The sequence below is a fragment of the Trematomus bernacchii genome, unplaced genomic scaffold, assembly GCF_902827165.1.
Source record: "Trematomus bernacchii unplaced genomic scaffold, fTreBer1.1, whole genome shotgun sequence".
NCBI lineage: Eukaryota > Metazoa > Chordata > Actinopteri > Perciformes > Nototheniidae > Trematomus > Trematomus bernacchii.
The window spans coordinates 4294952-4317823 of record NW_022987685.1 but is presented as its reverse complement, the minus strand read 5'-3'; the positions used below and the strand labels follow the sequence as shown (position 1 = coordinate 4317823).

Genomic DNA, 22872 nt, shown 5'->3' with positions numbered 1-22872 from the left:
GGAATATCATTATGATAAACTGCCTCGTCTTTATCTGCAACACATACATATTCCCCACCAGCACGACCAACCTTGCAGCACAACATAAAAGTCAATAGAGAGGAAAATTGTATGGGTGACAGTAGTGGGACTTGACACCATAGGTCCTTCACGAGGGTGCACGCTGTGTGCATTCAGAATGAGCCATTTAGCATTTTCCTGTGATGCTAACGCCACACGCAGAGGTACATTTGTTCCACGGAGAGTAACCGGCCAAGGCCATAGTGACATGCTCAGAGAGAGGAAGAGGATGTACTTGAAAGAATATATATCAAAACAGGATTAATAAATGTATTATGTTTGTATTGATTCAATGTTATTTCTTTATAAAGACAGGCAGCAGAATTTCAGTCAATAAAATGTAAGGAAATAGGAAAAAAATGCTGACTTCATGACGAATAAAAATGGTTTATAATTAATTAAATGGAGTGTCTATTTTAGGGATGCCAGAAACTGACCATGATCAAATTCGAAAATCGGACAGCCCTGGCGAATATTAATCGATTATTTACAAGTTTACAGTAAAACAAACTGGTGGTGTGACCAATGGCCATTTACAATTATTAATACTATTACTATTACTATTATTAGCATTAGTCTATATTTTGGTTGAAACTAAGCCAGGAAAAAACATAAATAATAATAAAAAAATATATAAATAAAATCGAATTTTAAAAATAATTTTCGATTATGGAGACTGTAACGAATATTCGAAAAATCGCTGGCATCCCTAGTCTATTTGCACCCGGGTGAAAATAGCCACACGGCAGCTATTCGTAAACACTGTCACTTCATGCCGTAAAGCGACACGCTTACGCTCGAAAGGGGGATTCACGGCGGTCCGAAGCGCGCAACATCTTTAATAATTATACAAATATAAAAGGTAAGATACATTAAACACAAAATATACCCTTTCCAACAAAGTTATGTTTTCTCACTGTTTGTATAATTCAAATGAAATGGCCCAATACGCAGGCTTCTTCTAAGATTAGCTAACGCAGCTAATTTAGCCAAGTTTAATGCTACTTGTAAACGTTGCCATAGGTGGTAACCATAGACTGTAGGTGGTAATGTTATGTGCAAATGAACCATGTTCGCTTCACTGCGTTTTAAGGGTGGGGCATGAAATCATTTGTAAAATTAATTTCTACTGTATACTCTAAATAAATGTGTAATTGTGTCTTTCAGAATCCTGAAGCCCTGAAGGACCACATGAAGAGCCTCGGGCTACATATTAAATAGACTGATTGGGGCACAATTACATCATTGCTTTTTTAGACACTGTTTACTGTTGTGGTATTTTGTAAATAAACATACTAAAATTCATCACGTCTCATAACTTCTTTCCGAGTGTTGGGCAGATTAATTAACCCCTTTTCATCAGGGGGGTCTGTGGGACATTTATTACCTTACAGCCATGATCACAATATAGCACAGGTGTGTTTTGTCCCTGATGTTCAGGTAACCTTACCAAGCAATCGCAGAAAGAGCAAGAAGAGATGCATACAGTACAACACCCGGGTGTAAACAGCTAGAGTGCTTAAGATAAGATGTGTCTTTATACATCCACCATAGGGGAATTACAATTTGACCCAGCAGCACAAGGGAATGAAGTTATCAAAGAAACATTTCCATAAATACCTATACATCCAAAACAGTATCTAATGTGTAGCCCGGGTGTAAATAGCATTGTTACCTACGGACACCAGGGTGTAAATAACATTGTTTGCTACGGACACCCGGGTGTAAATAGCATTGTTAGCTATGGACACCCGGGTGTAAATAGCATTGTTAGCTATGGACACCCAGGTGTAAATAGCATTGTTAGCTACGGGCACCCGGGTGCAAATAGCATCTGCCTTAAATAAAATATAAATCAATCAATATCAAGAAACAGTTGTATGGGATTGATTTGATTTAAATAAAGAAAAATAATAACAATAACTTGACTCAAATGTCTTATATTAATGAGTAATGATTATAAACCCAAAAGTACTCACTAAAAGCTAATGTTCACATTAAATCTCCAACAATGTTTTCTAAAAAAGCAAAAACAATTATTAACTGACATGTTTGCCATTTATTTTCTACTAAATAGTTTAATCATGCAACTGTTTGGGCTTAAACATTATGAATTGATTACAATAAGTTGTTGGTTATGATTTCAGCTCTAATGTAAAACACGCATAGGTTCCCCTCTCGACTCTCAAACAGAAAATGTGCAGCTGATTGAGGCAGTGGATCAAGTTTCACTAGTTTACTTCTCAATCCTGTTTCCATGTGCCGGCCTGTGCCCCCCCACCCTGACAAATATGGAACTTGACCCTCTGAGTTCTAAGGCCGACCTGCACACTGAATCAAACCTTGGCATGGGGAAAGAGAGGTGTTTTTCCAATAAAGTGTGTGAAAGAGTGTGTGTATGCATGTGTTTATGTGAAATTCAATTGTGTATGTCTCCGTGTCTTAACAGCGTAACCACATGTGTTTATTTCTTCATATACGGCTGCTTTTAGGTGTGTGTGTGTGTGCAGGGTTCAATAACCATGTGTGAAGCGGGGGGCTCTGGAGTGTCTCAGCACCCAAGGCGCCAAGGACATGGCCTGACAGGTGTGTGTGGAGGACCCAGTGGTCTGCAGCAAGCAGCACAATGTGCCCATTCAGGCCTGGAAGGAGACAAGCGAGATATCGCAGGACCCCTGTGAGGAGGGGGCAGTCAGCTGGGGGCACGTCAACCTTTCAGTGTGACTACAAAGAAAGACACAACTATAACTGCATCAGCACAGTATTGGGCTGTGACCCCATGCTGCACAGACGTCTACTGCTGTGACAGATTGAGGTTGTCTGCAGATTTTACTTCTGAAAGACAACTTGGATATAGAGGCTAAACATTTGGTTTAAAGGAGGTATAGGGCTTATCACGCGAATAACATTTAGTAAAATACATAAGTAAATATCCCACACTTTAGACGCTAAGGGTCTAAATGACACTACTAAATGTCATTAAGCCCAACATTAGCCACCTTTAGCTTAGCGGCGGTGACGCGAAGTCAAGTGACCATGCTGTAGTTTCTTTATAGCCCAATGTTAGCTTTTTACTTAAAATAAATATAAGGTGGTGTTCATATGGGGAGATGATCCCGCTGCACAAAACGTGTAATACCATAAACATTTGTTTGCACAGAGATTGTCTTCTGCAATAATCCTAAATCCAATGGAGAAATCCCATTGGATTTGAAAGGGAACCAATGCGGCCTGTCAACCCTATAACGACAAAGTCTGCTATTTAAGAACTATTAAAGAAGGAGAAAGAACATTTGCCCCTTTTCTAAAATACTGAAAAAAAGACCAATGGCTAATGATTCTGATTCTCCTCTTACAAGAAAGAAAGATGCACATTCCCACAGTTACTAAATAATAGTTTCAAATATAGCCGCAAGAATACCATACACACACACACACACATACACACACACACAGAAAGACACACACCTCACACACACACACACACAGAGAAAGACACACACCTCACACTGCAAATCACTGCGATACACAAGCTAATGGAAGGATGTGACAGAAATGGCCACTGTCTGGAAGAATTACATGGCTGTGTGCTCCATACGTCCTTAACGCACATCTGACAAGAGCTCTAAAACACACACAATGCCACCGGCTCTGCTATCCATGCAGAAAATTGGACAGCCATCCTTCAGCTCCGACATAAATCTGTGGGGTAGCACCACGCATCGCAGAGCAATATAGTATAGACCGAGCCTCTGCTGAAACAGAAAAGTAATTGAATGGAGGATGAATATAGAAAGGGCAGGGATGAGAGAAGAAGGAAAACATGTAATGTGAATTTGATGCTCGGAAATAGAATGCTTTCAGGAAATAAGGATGGAAGAAACTGCTGGACATTGTGAAATAATCTGGAAACATTTAAATGTTTTCTGCCCTTGGTGGTTGTAGCTTTTCTGTTAGGATTCTTTCGCTATAAAGATAACCTAACCTACATACGTCGGTGCCACATGCTACACACAGGAGGCCTTCTCTGAGGCAGCGACCTCTGAATCCCGAGGCTATCTGCCCACTAAATCACATTTGTGGAGTCATATTAAACACGTCGCCCAGAGGGGAGTAAAAGCTCTGCAAAAGAATGATAGGCATCTTTCTATCACTGTGAGCCTGCACTACATTATTTCATGTTAGTGGCTGAGGTGAAGGCATGTGGCTGCTTTAATGTTACAATATAGGCTGTGAAAATGTGTTCAATTCTTCCTGAACACAGAGAGAGATTGCCATCAGGTCACCTGCAATGAGCATATGTGATTGAAGTGAATGAATAGTTGGAGAAAAAAAAAACTAGCATTGCTGATGCAAGGCCACACAATGTCAGGAAGAAGAAGCATTTGGAAAATGAAGAAATTAAAACATTTCAAGATTCACATTAGTCAAATAATCTGACATTTCCACCCAAGACCGGATCTCGTGCCTGTATCTCACAGGTCTTTTATTTCTAATAGAGTATTTCAACACTTTAGTATTTCTACTAGTACTTTGTCCACCTCTCTTCTCCAGTATATGCTGTTGCTGCTGTACAGAACAAAGTATGGATGACCTTTATGCTTCACTCTTAAAGCACCTCAAATCCCACCTCCAAGTCACCAGAAATGTCAATCTGAACTGGGAACTGCAATGCAAGTGGAAGTGGAAAAGGGGGACTGCGGCTATGAAAGAGGGAATAAAAGATGGGGTGGGGGTGGGAGAAGAAACCAGAAACAATCATACTGGTGAGCAGCAGTGTGCTGTGGTTACCAGCGCTCGATGTTCAGCTGAAACAGGAGCTGCATACTAATGGAGTGGGATCTTTGAAGCAGCTACAACAAGAGCAGAGACATTGGCACACATTCATCCCAATGTCCATATTAGAGAATCCAGAGCTCACAATGCAGGTGTTGTTCCAACATTTAGGGTAACTACAGCAACACGATAATGTTGCTTTCTACAAAGGAGTGTTTTGCAGACTAGTACAATATTGATGTTCTTTGGTTGGTTAAACACCTTATTCCCTTATTGTTTCAGTGTTCTTAGGCCCCAGTTTCCCTATTGTCAGTTGGTAAGATGGCTCCAGTCCATAGTATTAGGAATACATCTATCCAGTCACATAAATGCAATGTGATTGCTATTTAATAATTAGAATTGGTCTAATTGTTCTTACCATAGCCAAATTATTAAGCGGTCTAAGCATTTTACAGAAAAAGTCCAATATTGATGTTCTTGTATTTGTTTCATGCCTATTTCCATTGTGTTTTAGTTTTCTTATTGTAGGTAAACATGGCTCCTGAATATGGCATGATTTCCTAAAGTGGTTAAAGCAATCCCTCCTAGGTTTTTTACCTGATATGGTTTGGCATGTTGAATTCGTTAGGTCATCGAGGAATCATGTCGGGGAAAGTCATATTTCAGTTTGACTGGCCGTAATAATTCATTCCAGCCATCCAGTGGAGGTAACAGTATACCGGGCCACTAAATGGCAAACGTTTCCACAAGCCTCAGAAGCTAAATATGGTGACAGTCCGTATATTTTCTGGTTTCTGTTACCCGGGTCACGCATAGGTTGGGAATGAGTTTTTAAAGAGTGAGGTTGGGAGGTCGTGAGATGGGTTCAGCATATTTTGCATGCCATCAAAATTGTATAAGGGTAATGGGTACCACAACAAACTGGCGGTGCATGGTAAATGACACAAGTGGACAGATGGCAGCGGGAGTGGGGTTTCTTATGCATGACGAATTGTCGCATCTGCTGGTGCGACTTTGCAAAGCATGCAGCCAGAGGAAGTTCTCAAGGAAAACAGGGGGAAGCGTCATCTGAAAACAAGCAAACAAAAGCCAGGCTGTCATCTTTTCATGGTCTGCAGGAATCCTGCCGGGACCTTAGGGCAGTGAAGGTGACAGTCACTCTCCTGATACCCAGGTGAAGTGACATTCTGCCAAAAATAAAGGCTTAAGATCCCTGGAGTAGGCAGAAATCCCTAGGGGAGAGCTCAAAGGATCCGTCTACAACCACACCTTGTCGACCAGGTTACAAAAACACACACCAAAGGGTGGCCAAAGTTTGTCAGATGTCCAAACAGATCACAGAAACCATCGAAACTCCATCAAGGTAAAGTGCCTGTGTGGCCTCTTTCCAGAGTTGCTTTCTTATTCAATGGAATTTCCTAATTAGATGAGGAGGTTGGTTTGATGTACATGCTCTCATTATATCAAAAAGAAAGCAGGACCTTTGCATGGAGCCCCCCCTTTGTTTTCCTGCAGTGCAGCGATCAAGGAGGTTACAATTGTCTCTCCCTCTCTCCAGTGCATCTATGTACCCGGAGGAAAATCGATGCACAAAAAGCACTTCATCCCCGCTCAGTTTCATCCTTTACTGCCAGTATAATTAAAAGTGGCTACGACAGACTTTCCAATCCAAATGTCCCCGTCAGATGGAGGTAGTGTGCTCAGAGTCAAGAGGGCTAAATTGAGGGGAAAAGGTTTCTCTAGGGTCTGTTGGCACAAAAACCAAACCAAAATGCCTTCTATAAAAGTGCTCCATACCATTGTATATCCATGTTTACCAAGGCAACACAAAGAGTATACATATCTTGCTATCGCCGGCTGAGAGACGGACATTAAACATTACCTGTGTGTCATGGCTGCCTCCCATGGACCAATTATTTCTGCTCTGCTGAAATTGTGAAGGCCTCTCCAGCTGTGTTGGACACAAAGCTGGCTTAGGGAGGCTTACTCCTGACCAAAAACATAAACAAGATTACAGAAGCCTAACCTTTCACAAAGTGACAACAAAACTAAATGGACTTTTGGTCTGAAGCCGCCAGTAGTGGTGGGATTCTGTCATTTCTACTGCTTTGGGAGAGAATAGACTGATAAGAAATGCTGGAACAAAGCAATCTTTTTTTGTCCATACCAATCGATAATGGGTTGGTCATTAGCAAAAACTGAATAGGAGAAAAAGAGAACAATCCCTTAAGAAAGAGAAAACGTAAGCACAGGTGTAATGAAACTGGATTACAAATGACTGCTTTAACTGCAGCATTCCACTGATGACTTCCAAGGCAATAACTACACCTTCCCTATTAATCATTATGGGCAGGAATCCCATAAAGGGCGGACCCTCACTGACCTTAGAGCGCTCATTGTCTGGTGGCATGCAGCAGCTTCATATGGGGCTAGCATGCTAGTGTGCTAAGCTAAAGCTCAGTGAGGCTGACTTTTAGCTGCATTTATTATGTATGAGAGAGTAAAAGGGGTCCATGAGAAGATTATAAAAGCTTAACATTTTGATGAGATTAATCTAACTATCAATCTTTGCATGCATACAGTAGTGAAGCAATTATAATGTGGCAGTCGAACAAATATCTCTCTATGAAAGTATCCTCCGAGCTGGTTTAAAAAAACATTTATTGGATGCAGAATTATCCCTGCACCATTCACCATAAAAATATTTATATCATGAGCATGTCAAGTGCACTGGGGAAGGAAGAGGGGGGATATTAAAGCAGAAGCACTGTGGAGAGCAGTAAGAGAGGGGCGGATCTGACGTCTCCACTCCCACTGTCTGTCAGTCTGTCTGCAGCATGATGTATGGATCTTATATGGCACCGCTCACCAGGCAGAACTACTCAATACTGCGACACAGAGGGAGGCTGCAGCGAGACAATGGGAGACGGTGACCCTTGTTATGGAATGACAAAACTCCATGAGAGTGAGGAGAAAGTAATGGGGCTTAAAGGAGGAGAGCGATGATTCATTCAATATCACATAGTAAACAAATACTGAAAAAAAACATTTTAAATCCATCTGCAACTAGATTTGTTGGTTAATTTCCAACACTATTTTAATATTATCAACATTTATCAGACTTTGTAATATAAATACCATTATTACTTTTTGTGTCAATAAAATGTCCAACAATGAAAGATGTTTATCCTAGTCCCTCAAAGTCCATGCTGATGTCTTTAAATGTCACCTTTGTCAATCCTTAACACAAAGATATTCACTTTAATATGATGTAAAACAGAGAAAAGGTTCATATTTGAGCTATAACAGCATTTTCTGGCTTTTTTACAATGGAAAACTTGACAATAACTATTCTGTAGATCTACGTATCATTTAATCGTATTTTTATTATAAAACATGATCTAAAAAAACGATATTTGAGGTATTCAAAAAAACATAATGTGAAACACACATCCATATGTCAACATTCCGTTGTAGTGCTACTTGACACAGCTTTTGACTCTAAAGCATATTTCTGCTTGCAATCACTAGCCAAAATAAACACATACTCCCTGTCAGCACCTCAAGGTGTGTTTGGCATTAACCGGAGGAGGGGGGTCTCCGAACAACAGCTGGAGTTTTCAGTCCTTCAGAACATAGGGAAGCTTGATGCAGCCCTTGAACCAAGGTGACGTCCATACGTGGGCAGACAAGAGGAAGAGGCCTCCCGTTTTCCAGCTCCATGCTGAGGGAGGGCAGAGGGGGGTTGGGCTCCAGCTCCGTTATCTGCTGCTTATTATTTGGCTGAATGAGCTGCAGTGGGGCTCACGGGGCTCGCTCCTGACATAATGACTGATTACAGTCTTGTGGCCCCCCTCTACGAAATCCTACAGTTGCCACCATTGCGGCTCAGCATCACAGACAGCACCAATATACGAGTGGATAGTGGGGGGGGGTGGGGTTTCCAGTGACAGGGTAAATGCTACCCAGTCCTCCAGCTGAGTGACTGACAGCACACCTGGGTCATCAGGTAGCTTGTTAACAACTACTTTTTCAAATGGAAAACTTAGATATTTCCTTTGCAAGAAATGTGCCTGAATAACGATCCACATATTTGAATACGCCCTTGAATGCAAAGAAGCCATTTGCCACTTCTCCTCCCTGCAGAAGCGCGATACATACTAATGCATACAGACAGTAAGCCCATTAGGAGTAATATATGTCACATGAACCATCCATAATGCACTGCTTTATGACGCCACCATGCATCCTGCATAAGAGAAACAGATGCATGGTGCGACAGCAGAATAAAAACAGAAAAGGCTCCGTCTATAGCTCCAACAACAGAAGTCATTCTGTCAGCACTTTCCAAACGCCAGCTCTCATGCAGTCAATTAAGTTCAAGGTGAGACAGAAATGTTTTGTCATTTAAACGGTTTTGCTCCACTGGGGCGGAGCATCAATTCAGTCATCTCCACTCCAGAGGTGACAAAGGGCTGGCAGCGGAATTTAAATGTGACACTGGGTACACATTTCTGATGCCATTATACCAACCTGATGTGAGGCAGGGCAGTAAGTGTGCAAAATGTAAAGATTTAAAATGCACTGTGCAGGAGCTCATACAGATGGGAACCAACGAGGGGCTCCTCTCGAGGAGAAAGAGCAGTCGTCCCTGCCAGATCCACCCCCCACTCACACACTCCTAAATCCAATCACATGCTATCGATTAGGAAAATCAATCTGGTCACAAGCTCAGAGGGAGATGCTGAAATGCTCAATACATTTTGAAGTCAGAAATGGAATTAGACTCTTACAGGCTCAAAGAATGCACCCTGGTTTAGTGCATGATAAAACTATGCATTCCTCTTATTAAGAAAAATAATCCTTTATTATGGAGCCACCCACCTGTGTGAAAATACTTTAATTACCCCCCCCCTTCTACCGTCTAAATGTTATCAACTCAATCAAGAACTGGTGTTTTAATCTAAAAGGTTAAGCTGGATATTGTAGAAGGCATTCATGCTTTGTGTTACTTCACAAGCTCTTTTCAAGTGGAAGGATGAAAGTATGGCAGAACAACACAATGTTGTAATGTTTTTTTTTTATCCAAAACAAAATCTAAAGTGTTATTAGTAACACTTTTAAATCAAATGTGTGTGCCAAGGGGCCCATTGTGTTATGATATGTCCAGAACATATTTTAAAGGTTGTATAATTTTAACAAAACCTAATCATGAATTCTGCAGCTGATATTTGCAGAAACAGCAGCCTGTGAACAAGATTCCTATCTTCATTCCTCTTCTCTGGCCTATTAGTGGTCAGATCAGGAGGTCCCAATGGTTTAGGGAGGCGTAAATACTAACCGTCATTTCCATTCATTTGTATTCAGCTGCAGGTGCACTACCTCATTATGTATTCAAGCCCAAACCTGCCTCCCAAATAGGCCATAAATTAACTTCTTTTAGAGCTTCGGCCTCGGAGAAGCATTGCATCTTTGTTTGAATCCTCTTCACTGGTCCAAAGTTCACAAGGCGAAAAAAAAAACACTCAAACAAAGGGAAAAGCAATCAATATTGTTGCAAAAAAACTTAACTGTAAGATGCACATAGACAAATGCAGGAGATTTTACTGAGTGGTTGATGTACTGCGGCTGTAGCAGGCTGTGTCAGTTTCATAGCTGTTGGATTCCTTTTAACACCAGCAACAGCGTCGTAAGAGTGGCTTGGATTGCTTTAAATGCGAAGTTGACATTTTTGGGTCCATATCTGCACTCCAGCCTATAAAGAATCCTTTTTACTCATACGCATTATTTTTCCATGGGCCACTTTAGCTGTATTGGGGCTAGGGTTAACAATATTATACAACAAACTGCTTTCTTTTGGGATACAGATGCATATTAAGTTCACTGGACACACATATTGAAGGGCAAACACTCTTTAGTACAAGGATGGTATATCAGTCTCCATTCATACAATTAATACACATCTGCACAAGCTACTTAATGCTTTACGCTCCCCTCGGCGTGCAAGCTTTGTCTCTCTGCCTGCAGAACTTGTCGAGTGTTAAAATGTGTCTGCTAAGTGTTTGACCCCCCCAGGGACAACTTAACTACAGTATGTGTCAAATTAGGGTGGAGGGGTGGCTTTAAGGAAATAAAAACTGCAGTGTGAAGCATGAAAATGTTGCACTGGTCATGTTCACGTCTACACTTGAGCTGGATGATGAAACCCGCCTTGAAGCGCTTTATCAAATGAATTGCATATTCACAATGAAGTGAAGTGGAATTCAAAAAGTGAATGCAAAAGTACAAAATGGCATTCTAGCATCACTTGACTTATGGTTAACCAATCTTCTACTTGAATACAAAGCAGCATCCTTGCCTTAATTTCCTCTAGTTCCAGTATTTATTGTCAGGATTGACCATGACCTCGCCCTATCAACACACCCTCACTGAAGTGGTATAACATCGAAGTGATGTAAAGTTCATAAATGCATCACCCACCCTTCCTTTATCATGCTAATCACTTGTTGGGGTAGAATCCAGCCACCATATTGTTTGTATCTGATAATCCCATCACGTCGGTAAATAAAATATGTGCTCGTGAAAAAAATATGATTTGATTTACCAAATAAATATAAAGATCTCCAAAGACACTTTTATTCTCAAGATTTTTGCAGGGTTTAGATGAAGAAAAAAAAACATAGCTTTTAACGAAAGCTTTGCATGAACCTGAACGGATATAAATCGTATGTAACAACATGTGCTATGCCTTTAGCAACGTATGATATATTTTTAAAGAAAAATGTGTGTTATCTCCTGTTTTCTCTGATTTGTATGCGTAAATTGCTCCCAAACGTTGAGCTTACTCCTCACAGAGCCGTACAGAATCAAGAAACGTATCATCTGTTGCTCCCATCATGCACCATCTGAAGTCTCCATCTCCACTGTAAGCTCCACTTCCTGCAGGAGGTTGTGAAAGCTCGAGTCAAACCCTTTGTGCGGAGCTCTTTATGAGAGTGGACAGCTAAAGTGTCGAGGGGCGCAGACCTTGAGGACCTCTCCTCGGCCATGTGCTTTCTCTGCTTTTGGATTTTCTTCATGTGACATTCCTGCCAGAGAAAGGGCCCCATCAGAGCGACCTGTCTCCTCCTAACAGCAGGATAACTCTGCTCTGAGGGACCTTAGAAAAACCAAAGGGCCCTTCTGAAGCTGTAGGTGAGACAGGGCCTGCAGGAATGTTAATACAGTACAGTAGGTGGCTTGCAGAAAGCTTTTTGGCACAAGACTAACGTATTATGTTTAAAAACAGAAGAAATAGCATATGCATACAAGCTTTCTGATATGTATGGGGTTGAACTGGAGATAGAACCATCCTTTCATCTAAAAATCAAAGACCGAAAATATCCATGAAAATATGAAGCTTCATCTGTGAAGATGTTTCTGTAATACATGTCAGCATCCGCTCGGATAAACAATCATTCAACCGCAAAACATATTTTAAAATCCATCATTTAGAATATCTTCCTTAATTCGTATACTTACAAAGGAACTCATGCAACGCTGCTTATGATAATTAAAACAAAAAACAAGTGTAATCTCGTGATATGCAGGGAAAATTCAACAGTTTTCCATGTAAAGTATATATGAATGACTAAACCAGCCTTAACTCAGCCATGAAATATGTTCCATTGTGGTTAATAAATAACCATCAGGAAGACATTACAGAGTAAAAGAAATGTCTAAATAACGTGAGGGCGCATACTGTAGTTATCAAGGTTTCTATTGGTCCACGGTATGCAGTAAAGGCTGATCTGTAAGTCACATTAGCACAGAATATTATAGTTGTAACTTCTGAATATTCTCTTGACAATTAAAAATGTGGTCTTTAAAATGAAAGAAATTGGGCAAAAATGTTTAGTTTTGTCTCTTCAACGGTCCAAATGAATCGAAAAATATTCAGGAAATATTTGAGAGGTTGGGAGTTGTCAAGTAATTTAGTCTTGATATCGTTTAATCAGTGTTTCAGGTCTACTGAATACATTCTGTTTCACTGGATGTAACTCAAGCGGATGGAGGAAGTGACCCTATACATTAGGTGATCAGTATCCATGAACACCATTTGCTTTGCTATCTGCCTAAAAAGTTTTTGTAATCTGTGACAGTATCTTTCTGACCTTCATGAATACATGTCCAGAAATAATTCCCCATCATTTCCATGGTCACAACCAACCCACAGCCTCGAAACCCCCAAAAAAGAGATGATTATAAATTCACTGCGACAAAATACGAATGTCAAATTTGAAAGAGTATGCACAGAATGACCTTGAGCACTTCATTCAACGTATGCCAGATCGACACAGACAAAGCAGCGAGATGAAAACATGAAAAGCTTTTCATTCACTCAGCCCAGGGTCGATTAATATTTGTGCATAGTGGGACACTGAAGGTCTCACTAAAAGAGAAATGCAGGGTCTTTACAGTTGATAGGCCTTGGGAATAAAAAGGGACATTTCATCTCAAAACATAAATCATCCAATTTACCACATCTACTTTACAATTAAAGCACAAAAGACGAGGAGAATAGACAGAAAACGTGTGAGCGAGTGAATATTTTTGGGATAGAGTTTGGTTATCCAAACTGAAGCAAAAGTAAAAACCCTCCCTGAACATAATGAGCCATGAAGCTGCACCCCTCATAAAGCTAACCTAATGAAGAAATGGAGCCTCCATTCATACAGCAACGACAAATTGGATTTCATCCTGGCTTGCAAACGTATCCAAAAAAAGCAAAAATCAAATCAAATAAATGGAACTGCCAATGCAAATCAGTGCACTAGCTGTCGCAGAGAGAGGGATCATCCAATAACAAAATTAAGATGAAGCATGCTTCCCAATGAGGGCAACAAACTGTATTGGTGTAAAGGTAAATCAACAGGAAGAAATATGTGATACACAGCATGTTGTACTTGCAGAATGAGTCACTTTGCAGACAAAATAAGAGCTGAATAACTTTCCTATAAAAGGCCTGCAATGAATGAATCCTGTTAAGTGTTTAATGTCAAGGGTTTCAATCTGTTTTCAGTGAATGAAAAATATATATATTGTCAAGTGATGAGAGAAACCATACCATTTACTGGAATCAGAAGGCATGGCGAAAACAGTAGATCTAGCATGCACATTTGTATTTCTATCACTATCTCAATGTGTTACTTTACCCGAGATAAGCGATTGAATTAATGCTCTCATGTTCAGCTCACTGTCTCCCTACAATGGACTGCAACACAACAGCTTCAAGGGAACAATTATTCTATTTTCAAACAGCGCCGCGTCCTATCAGGCATCACACCAGATGTCAAGTTCAACTGCTGTTATATTAAATATAACCCAGATTATATTCCACCAGGAGCAGCATTTATGAATGTGAACACACTGGAAACAAAGAGCATGTTGACATAACCGTTCAGTCAGGAAGCATCAAACGTCCCCTTGTGTTTCAACTCGTGCTTTTTTCTGTTTTGTGTGTGTGTGTTTTTGTGGGTGTGATGCAGATTATATGACAAATGGTACTGCATTCCAGGACATCTAATTGTCAAAACCATCAATATAGTTTATGATATTCTGAAATACATTACACAAAAAAGCCAAACACATGTCAAAAACCCATGACAAATCCTTCAAAGTTCTTGAAAATTGAAAAAATAATGGAACATGTTCTAAATATTAAGAAGAGAGGGCATGATTTTGCAGCGCTGAGGAAACTTCTCCTCAGATTCAGTGAGGCTGTGCGACCTTTCCCTCTTTGATTTAGATGTTGAAAGACAGTGTGCTGTCCTCACATCAAAGCCTACTGCAGCCGTGCTCCTCTCTCAGACACAGGACAGCATGTCTCCCTCAGCAGGGCTTCATTCACTATTCCCTCTTTTCATACAGTGCGTGTACATTAAATAGTGATATGTGTTGTGCAGCGTTCAGAAAGCCAACAGTCACACTTTGGAAAAGGGGGATATATAGCCAATAACTTCAATATTTTATAGCAACATAGTCAAACCATCATGAAAAATGCAGATGCTCACACCACTGCATCCATCCTCACACTCCTGCACATTTTGAACAACAGGAACAGGCCTGCACTGGTTCACCTCTGATGTATGCATCAGTCCTGAGCGTCAGTCCACACACATGATGGAGGCCTATGTTCAATGTAAACTGTCCACAATTTAAATGACTTTAAAATGATACAACTTCATTCATAGGCATGCATCCAATTTGCAACTTCTTTGCAAAGCCATTTTCAGACAACAGCACATTGTTTGGAGCTCCATGTGAGGGTAAAACAACTGCTCAACATTCCCCATACATCAGATCATAATCATTCAGAAAGGGTTAATTAGTCCAACAGGACATTTACATTTTCATATTGGCTATCAATATGTCGTGCGTTGATCTGCGCTGATTACACCTGAACGCATCGATGGCCAGTTAAAGTAATTAAGAGTGGAGAGCAAGCACATCCACAGTATCTGCTGCAGGGATTCATTGTTGTCGCCCGGAGCTCAATTTGAACATTATTCTGGATGTGCGCACAAACGGAGACGTGCATTTAGTGAAGTCGCACTTACCGCGGGGTTAGAGAGGACTGCTGAACAGCAGGGCTGACTCACGTCCTTCCATTCAAAGTGTTACTGATAATTTCTCTCCAAACTGTCTCTCAGGCGGTGGGTAGCGTCCTGACGCACGGTGTGAGGAAGGGCTTGATGAAACGGGTTTCGGAGAGAACAACGAATCCAAACAGTTCCCCCCAGCAGATGCGTTCAATATCCCGGGGTAAACAGCCTCGGTCCACAATCCGATTCTCGGTGATGTCGCGGAGAGACAGCAGCTTCCTCGTGTTTTATCCACGCGCCTGTCCCTTACATCCCTTTATGGCACAAGCCGTCCTTCGGTGCGGGGGCTACATCACGTCCCATGAAGCTAAAACGCAAAATACCAGCAGCCCTGTCCTCTCTCGCTAACAGAAAAAGAGTATCCAGGAGAGGAAATCTGGAGAGAGAAGCTCCGCAGGGGGAAGATCTGAGTTGTTTGGGTCCAAACACTGAGCTCCCTGCGCCTCTGACGAACCAAATGTGCGCACTGGCTGGGAGTGAGTGTGTGTGGAGACCAGAGAAAGGTGAGAGGAAAAACTCGGATGTGGATTGCCGCTCTCCACGAATACTCGGGCTCCACCTAGCAGCAAACAGGAGATAGCATGCTCTCCACCTACAGGATGTGTAGCCTCAGGCTGCAAACCAGACCCATGTTATATTACATTCTGTCTGTGCACCTGTGGCTGCAATATTAATGCCAAATCCACCCTGCCTGTCTCTCAGAAGACTCTTGAAAATGCATGAACTGTCCATCAACAGCTCAATAAAGGAAAAGTAGACTGAGTTTCTAGGTGATACCAAATAAAACACTCTGTTTACTGTAGGTGTGACTGAAGCAATGCCACACATGTTTGCAGGTATAATATAGTGCATGTCCAAACTGTACTCAAATGAAGAGTTAACTTCATGGTGCTGTTTCTTGCTGGAAGCTTGTTTTTCATACCGATACATTTGCTGGAGGCTGTTGAGGCTCAATCTTCTTATTCTACAAGAGTGCCTCTGACTTTATATATAAAATACTAGTAAGAAATTGGCAAAAAAAAAATGTTTGCCCAAATTTGCACTCAACCTCTCCAGCTGGACCATACAACCTCTTAATCATCCACTGACTAGCACATGAATCACTATAAAAGAAATTATCCCACTAATGTGCATGTGAACACAGACCTGCTGAAGCTAATTTCCCTCTCTGAGAAACACCTTGAACTGCTGATGAGAAATACCTGGCTGCCTGCCTGTGAAAAGATGCAGTGTTATCTCTGCCTGGCACGGTATCCTATGCAGTCCGATGCAAATGGATTTCTGCAGGTAGAGCTCTGACCGAGGCTGCTGCCATTACACCGGCAGCTTCAAAGCGACTCCTGAACACACCGCTGCGATCGCAAAAACAAATAAATAAATAAAATATACAAGAAGCACACAATAACTGTCTCTGCATTAGAGGTAACATGAATATTACAGCAGTGCTGGAGATGCAGATGCCTACAGACTGAGAGGATTCTCCTCAGATTCTGATCATTTCTCTTTTATCTTCTGAATAACACACTCCTCATGATAAAAGTGTAAAAAGCTTGGCGCTTCCTCCATTATGATGGAAAAGCATTTCAAAAACATGGAAATGAGGGCAAGTTATATGTGGTTTAACTGCAGAGAAAGGTAGAAAATCATGAAAGTGATAGGGAAACATCCCTGAACTGCTGCATGAATATATTTTAAAAAATGTAAAAGAATGGGTGCTAAAACTCCAAGAATATTTGTATTCAATACTTGTCAGTATTAGGAAATCCTTCTCAAAGTTGTTGACAATCTCTGATCAGACAACAGTTTAATGCAATGAATAGCTTACTGTGAGAACATGATCCCCATTAGGAGCATTAAAAACACATTTTATTCCATTATTGTCACAGTGAGTGGATATGCTCCTCACTTCATGCTAATGCTAAACTAACGGTCCTCAGGACGGGGATAATGTTACTGCTGTCAGATGAAAAGCTTTCATTTCTAATAATAATTCCTTCCAGGGATTTAATAAAACACATTCATTTTCACATGCCTCTTCTGAACTGCAGAATTAGAACGGGTTCAATTTCGGAGGTGAAGTGTTTTAACGAGATCAAATTTAAACACCCACACAACGCGCTCGTCATGATGAACATTTTCATATTATTAAGTATCACCACAATTACTCTTATTCAGGGAACAGAGTCAAAACATACTTTCATAATCTGAACCAGTATTTTTATATTTAGAGTTGATCGCTTGACTACTTGTATGGGGTGGATAAAAGAACAAAAACAGTAGTTAGAACACCTGGCAAGAATGGTTCAATCATAAGAAGAAATGTTCTGTTATTACAACAATCCAGAAGTGATCAATTGATAATACTTCGAAAAATACAAATAAATATAGAACAATCACTCTTTTAAGCATCTTTTTCAGGACTGTTTTCCAAGATATTTAGGTATATAAAAGGCAGACGTACAGCATCAACTGTGATGCTTTTCATTCAGAATCATAGCTGGTTCACTGATAATTCAAATAAGTAAACTTGAGTGGCAAAAGAAACAATCAATCCCAAAATATGCATACAAGGACATTAAATATTGTATGTTGTATTAAAAAAGTTTGTGTAGAATGTATTTGGGATTACAAACTCATTTTTCCCGTGGAGCGAAATGAGAAAGTAACATCTTAGAGAGGACCTATTCTGCTTTGTTTAGGTTTTCTCTACCCTGTGATGGGTTCTGTATGTTGTTGGTGAAAAGAGAACAATTGAATGTTAAAGCAAAATGGTTATTCTGCACAGTGAGTACTGCTTGTTTGTGTACCCAAGTATTCTATTGATACTTTTGTGCTTTCAAGTTATATTTTGATTGCCAAACAGTAACAGAGTATTTCAGTACTTTTAATTGTACTTCTACTTAAGTACTTTTCCTTGTAAACAGCAACATTTCAGCTCATGGCAACATGTTTTAGTGTGTTTGTAACATGCTAAGGCTAGCCTTCAAGCTGTTGAAATTCTTTTTATGGTGTTTATGTTTAAGTAAGCCACAAGCTAACATTATAAAATGCTTTTAAATAAAAAAAAGTTCAGAAGAAGAGTGTGAAAATGTAGCGAACAGTCATTTTTATAATGTCACACTAATTTCAATGTCTATATCCTTGTAAACAGCGACATTTCCGCTCACAGCAACATTTGTAATTGTTAGCGTATCGTGCTAATGCTAAACCTCCAGCTGCCAAAAATGGATTCACTAAATACAGAGAGTTAAGCACCTGAGACAGAGTCATAATTGAACGCCGTAAAGTGATGCACGGCTCCATAAAACGTCTGCACAGCGACTCACATGCTGCTGGAAGGAACTCCTGCCAAATATAAAGCTGTTGAAGGAAATTAAGGCTTATGGGGACAGTTGTTGTGCAAAGTGAATCCAATAATGAAGAAGCCATTTCCCCTGTTTATCTACGCTAGCATGCCGAGGAATTATCTTTTCCAGTGCTGACACTTACACATGCAGCCGAGCTTAAAGTGCCCAGACACCTAGGAGCTCTTCTGCAGCTGTTTGTGTGTGTGCTTATGGAGAAGTGATATTAGGACTAATTGTACAACAATGACAACATTTGCAAAGTGCTCAGTAAAAGGTTATTAGACATTTCTACGTTATGGTGAAATAAAACGTCTCCTCCCTGTTCAAGTTACAGCTGTTCTTGACCCCAAAGCACCCTGCAAGACACACTTGCACACACTTTGATCCCCTGTCTGATAGCTTCTGTAACAACACACACACTCCCTGCTGCCTTTGTTCCTCACACACCAGAGATGTAATTCACACTGACACTAGACATCTTTGTCAGGTAAGCCTGTATTGTATTTGACTACTGCTATTTATCTTTTTCTACCTTGGATGTGTACTTATTTTATTTTTATTTTGTTAATGTTGCATGTCTTTTTTATTTGATAGCGTTTTATTTTCGTCTTCATCTATTCCGTCCCTTTGCTGTAACAATGTAAATGTTCCGTCTGCTCAAAACATAGCAGACATAATGTCAAGATGAAGTATATCTTAATGCAACACTCACCATTTTACTGTTGGTGAGTCATTGGTCTCTGAACCCATTTTTCCATCAGCCCATCCTGGCTTTGTTGCCCTTGTGCCGCGACTACACTGTAAGAAGTAAATAGGGGATACAAATAAGCCATCCTGTCATATTAAAAATAATACATTCAGAAGTTGCAATTTAACAAATCTTTCTAAAAAAAAAATCCTAGGAGGCCGTTTCCCTGCCAAGCCGCAGCAAAAAGATTCATCTTATTGGCAACATTAGCAGGACGAATCAGAAGAAATAAATGTATATGTTATGTGCAGGACACTTACACAGATTTAATTCTGATTTGGCTGCTTCACACTTACAAAATGAAGCCTCATAACCAAATGTAAAGATGCCCTATATTCTGCTTGTTTTAAGTTTCCCTTCCCTGCAGTGTGTTATATAGCTTTTTGTGCAAATGCTTAAATACCAAAGTTCCCTCCAGAGGGACACGTCTTATGATTTGAGTTCTGATAAGAATATGCCAATATGCACCCATTCTGTAGGTGTTTCTTCAGAAGTGGGCTGTATTTAACTTCAGAGCTTCACGCACATGACCACCCACAGTCAGTAGGCACGACACGCTGCCTACTTCCAGCATTACATCAGCTGTGATAAACTGCACCATCAACACCTCCGTCCTCCGTCTCTTTCACCCACTGCGGACTTAATAACTAAACGAAGGAGCGTTCCAAATGTTAGCAAAAAGCAAACAAGGTCAACTCAACCCACATTTAAGAAAACACACCCAGCAAACATGAACTAATGCTGATGATATTAAAATCAGTTATATAATCAGAATATATAACTAACTAAAACGTCTCAAAACAACAATTAAAGCTTGTCACTAGTGAGTTACAATTGCTCTGTGTGTGTTTGCATTTTTCTTTTTTAGGATCAAGGATAACTAAGAGATATTGACTTCTTCAAATATAGAGTGTCCTAATGAACAGTGGTATTATGATTTTGGACACAAACTAAAAAGAAATATATAGTATAATAAAGTATAATTCAATGTAGTGAAATCAATGACTTTCTATACTGGAGTGTGTGCAGTGAGTGTGTGTTGCACACACTCCTACTGTCATGGAGGCAGAGGTGTGTGAGTGGGAAACGGAAAAGATATTATAACAGCTCTACACTTTTAAATTGTGTTTACTATTTAACTTTATTAACTTGGGTTAGCAGCATAGCTCTGAAGCTTTGTGTTGTGTTTATTTGCACATCAATTCTCTAAGATGATGTTAAATACCAAATAATATACCAATAAGATAAGTCTGTTTCTTTGGAAATCATTTATTTCCCACTTGTGTTATAAGTTGATCTTTTTTTTGCATGATATCTTTTTCCAGCTACTTCCCATTGTAATTCGTATTATAATGAATTACTCCAACTAAAACCACATTTTTTGTTTTGCTGGGATATAATAAAATAAAACTGATTAACAGTTACACGATTTGATTCAGCAAATGCTTAAAAAAGTTAAATGTTAGTTAAAGGTTTTTTTAAGTGTGTCTGTTTGCGTGTGTGCAAATGTGTCTCAGTGTCTCTGTGAGCTGCATTATATTTATGTTTGACCTTTGCTGTATTTAAACCCCCACATGACTAAAAAAATATCTGCAAGAGAAACACAGCAGCTCACACACCGAGACACACACACTGACAAAGGCAGAGACTAAAGCTTTGTGCTAAAAAAAAAAACGGTTCATATCCAGTGATTCAACACTTTCTAAAAGTTATACTCAGTTTTTTTTGTGCAAAACTTGCAGAATTTGCACTTGTTAAAAATTTTATTTTTGAAAGTTTATTTTAACAGTGCTGGTTCTGCTTCTTATGTTATTTAAAAGGTACGTTTGGGAGAGAAGAGATCAAGCATTGAACAGTTACACAGAACACTGCACGGCCCTTTTTTTACTCCTGTTTCAAAGTTTCATTGATTTCACACATTCTGCTTTGGACAGAGATCACTGGATAGCAGAGTAAACTGTGCTGCTGCTGTTTCTAAGATGTTATCCCAACTGTTTTTTGCCAATACAAAGACTGTAAGGTAAAATAGAAGCAGATAACACACATTGATTATGTTTAGAGAGTCTGACGAGCAGAGGAAATAACTACCATCAAATATTGGGATGCAATCAGGGACAGGCAGTCAATAATTCACTTTTTGAAGCTTCAATTCAGAGAACAAAACTTGTGTTTCTCTAATTGCTCTGACTGTGGTTATGAAAGGCATGAATCAAGATTTTGGGAAATTCTCTTATTCGTTTTCTTGCTATAAAAATATAGATATTGCTCTCATGGCTGTGCTTGAATAGTGAGGAGGTGAAAGAAAAAGGCAATTAGCTTGGTTCAGCATTTAAAGACTGCATGAGAGCTCTTAAAAAAGTATTAAAAGTATTTCACCGGACCCTATAAAACTCACTAAAACAGTGCATCTCATTCTTTTTTAACTGTGCATGACCAAACATTAAAAAAACATTTGTAGCATAGTGTGAAGTGAGGACACTGCACAGTAGTATTGAGGATATATATAAAAAAGAAGAACTTAATATGATACATTGCATACACATGATGTCACCTTGCTGTACAAAGCTAAGCATCTCTTGTACACTTAAGTATGCTGATTTAGCATTTTGACTTATGAATTAATGGGCAACTTTCTTCTTTAAATACAGGAATAACTTAATTACTGAACTATGGAATGCCAAGTCACAGAAGCCAAGAGTCGAAACGTGACTGTAAGCTAGGCTACTTACAGTATAGCAACAGAGCTAGCGACTATAGTGTTAGCATTCTGTAGCTTTTAGCAGAAACATATTCCCCTCAGGAGAACAAACATTAAATGAAAGTGAATATTGGACTTACATTAAGGCGAGTAGACTCCAAACATGCTAATAGTATTCCAATGATGTGTGTTTTAAGTAACCAAACACGTATTTATCGTTTTAAAAAAAACGTTTCTGCAGGAGACAGTTTGACAGGCACAGGTGTCACAGATAAAGACTAATGAGGTCCCAATCATTTGATAATTCACACCTGTGCTTTTGCTACTGTAAGTCACAGTTATTTAATTTGATTGTGAACTCAATGGCCACTTTGACACCTGTGTAGAAGTGTTCAATTGTACTTACACAGGAATAGATGTAACAGCTTTAAAAGCTGGAAAAACAAAGGTAAATAGCCTACAGGACTCTTATGTACATAATGAACATTATACAAAAATGACAATACTAACAATACAAGTCATTATATCATAATTATTATTATTAGAATAACAAAGACATCAAAACTGAGCAAATAAAGGTTAATACAGGACTGTTAAGTA

The 22872-nt window shown here is 39.7% G+C and overlaps 1 protein-coding gene across 1 annotated transcript in view; it reads right to left on the bottom strand.

The window, feature by feature from the left end:
* LOC117487960 (adhesion G protein-coupled receptor L3-like) overlaps positions 1-22503 on the bottom strand; it is a 181785-nt gene extending 159282 nt beyond the window's left edge. The window contains 2 exon segments of the mRNA XM_034136751.1: positions 19539-19624; positions 22413-22503. The gene's annotated coding sequence lies outside the window, so the exon portion shown is untranslated.
* Between the last annotated feature and the right edge of the window lie 369 nt (positions 22504-22872).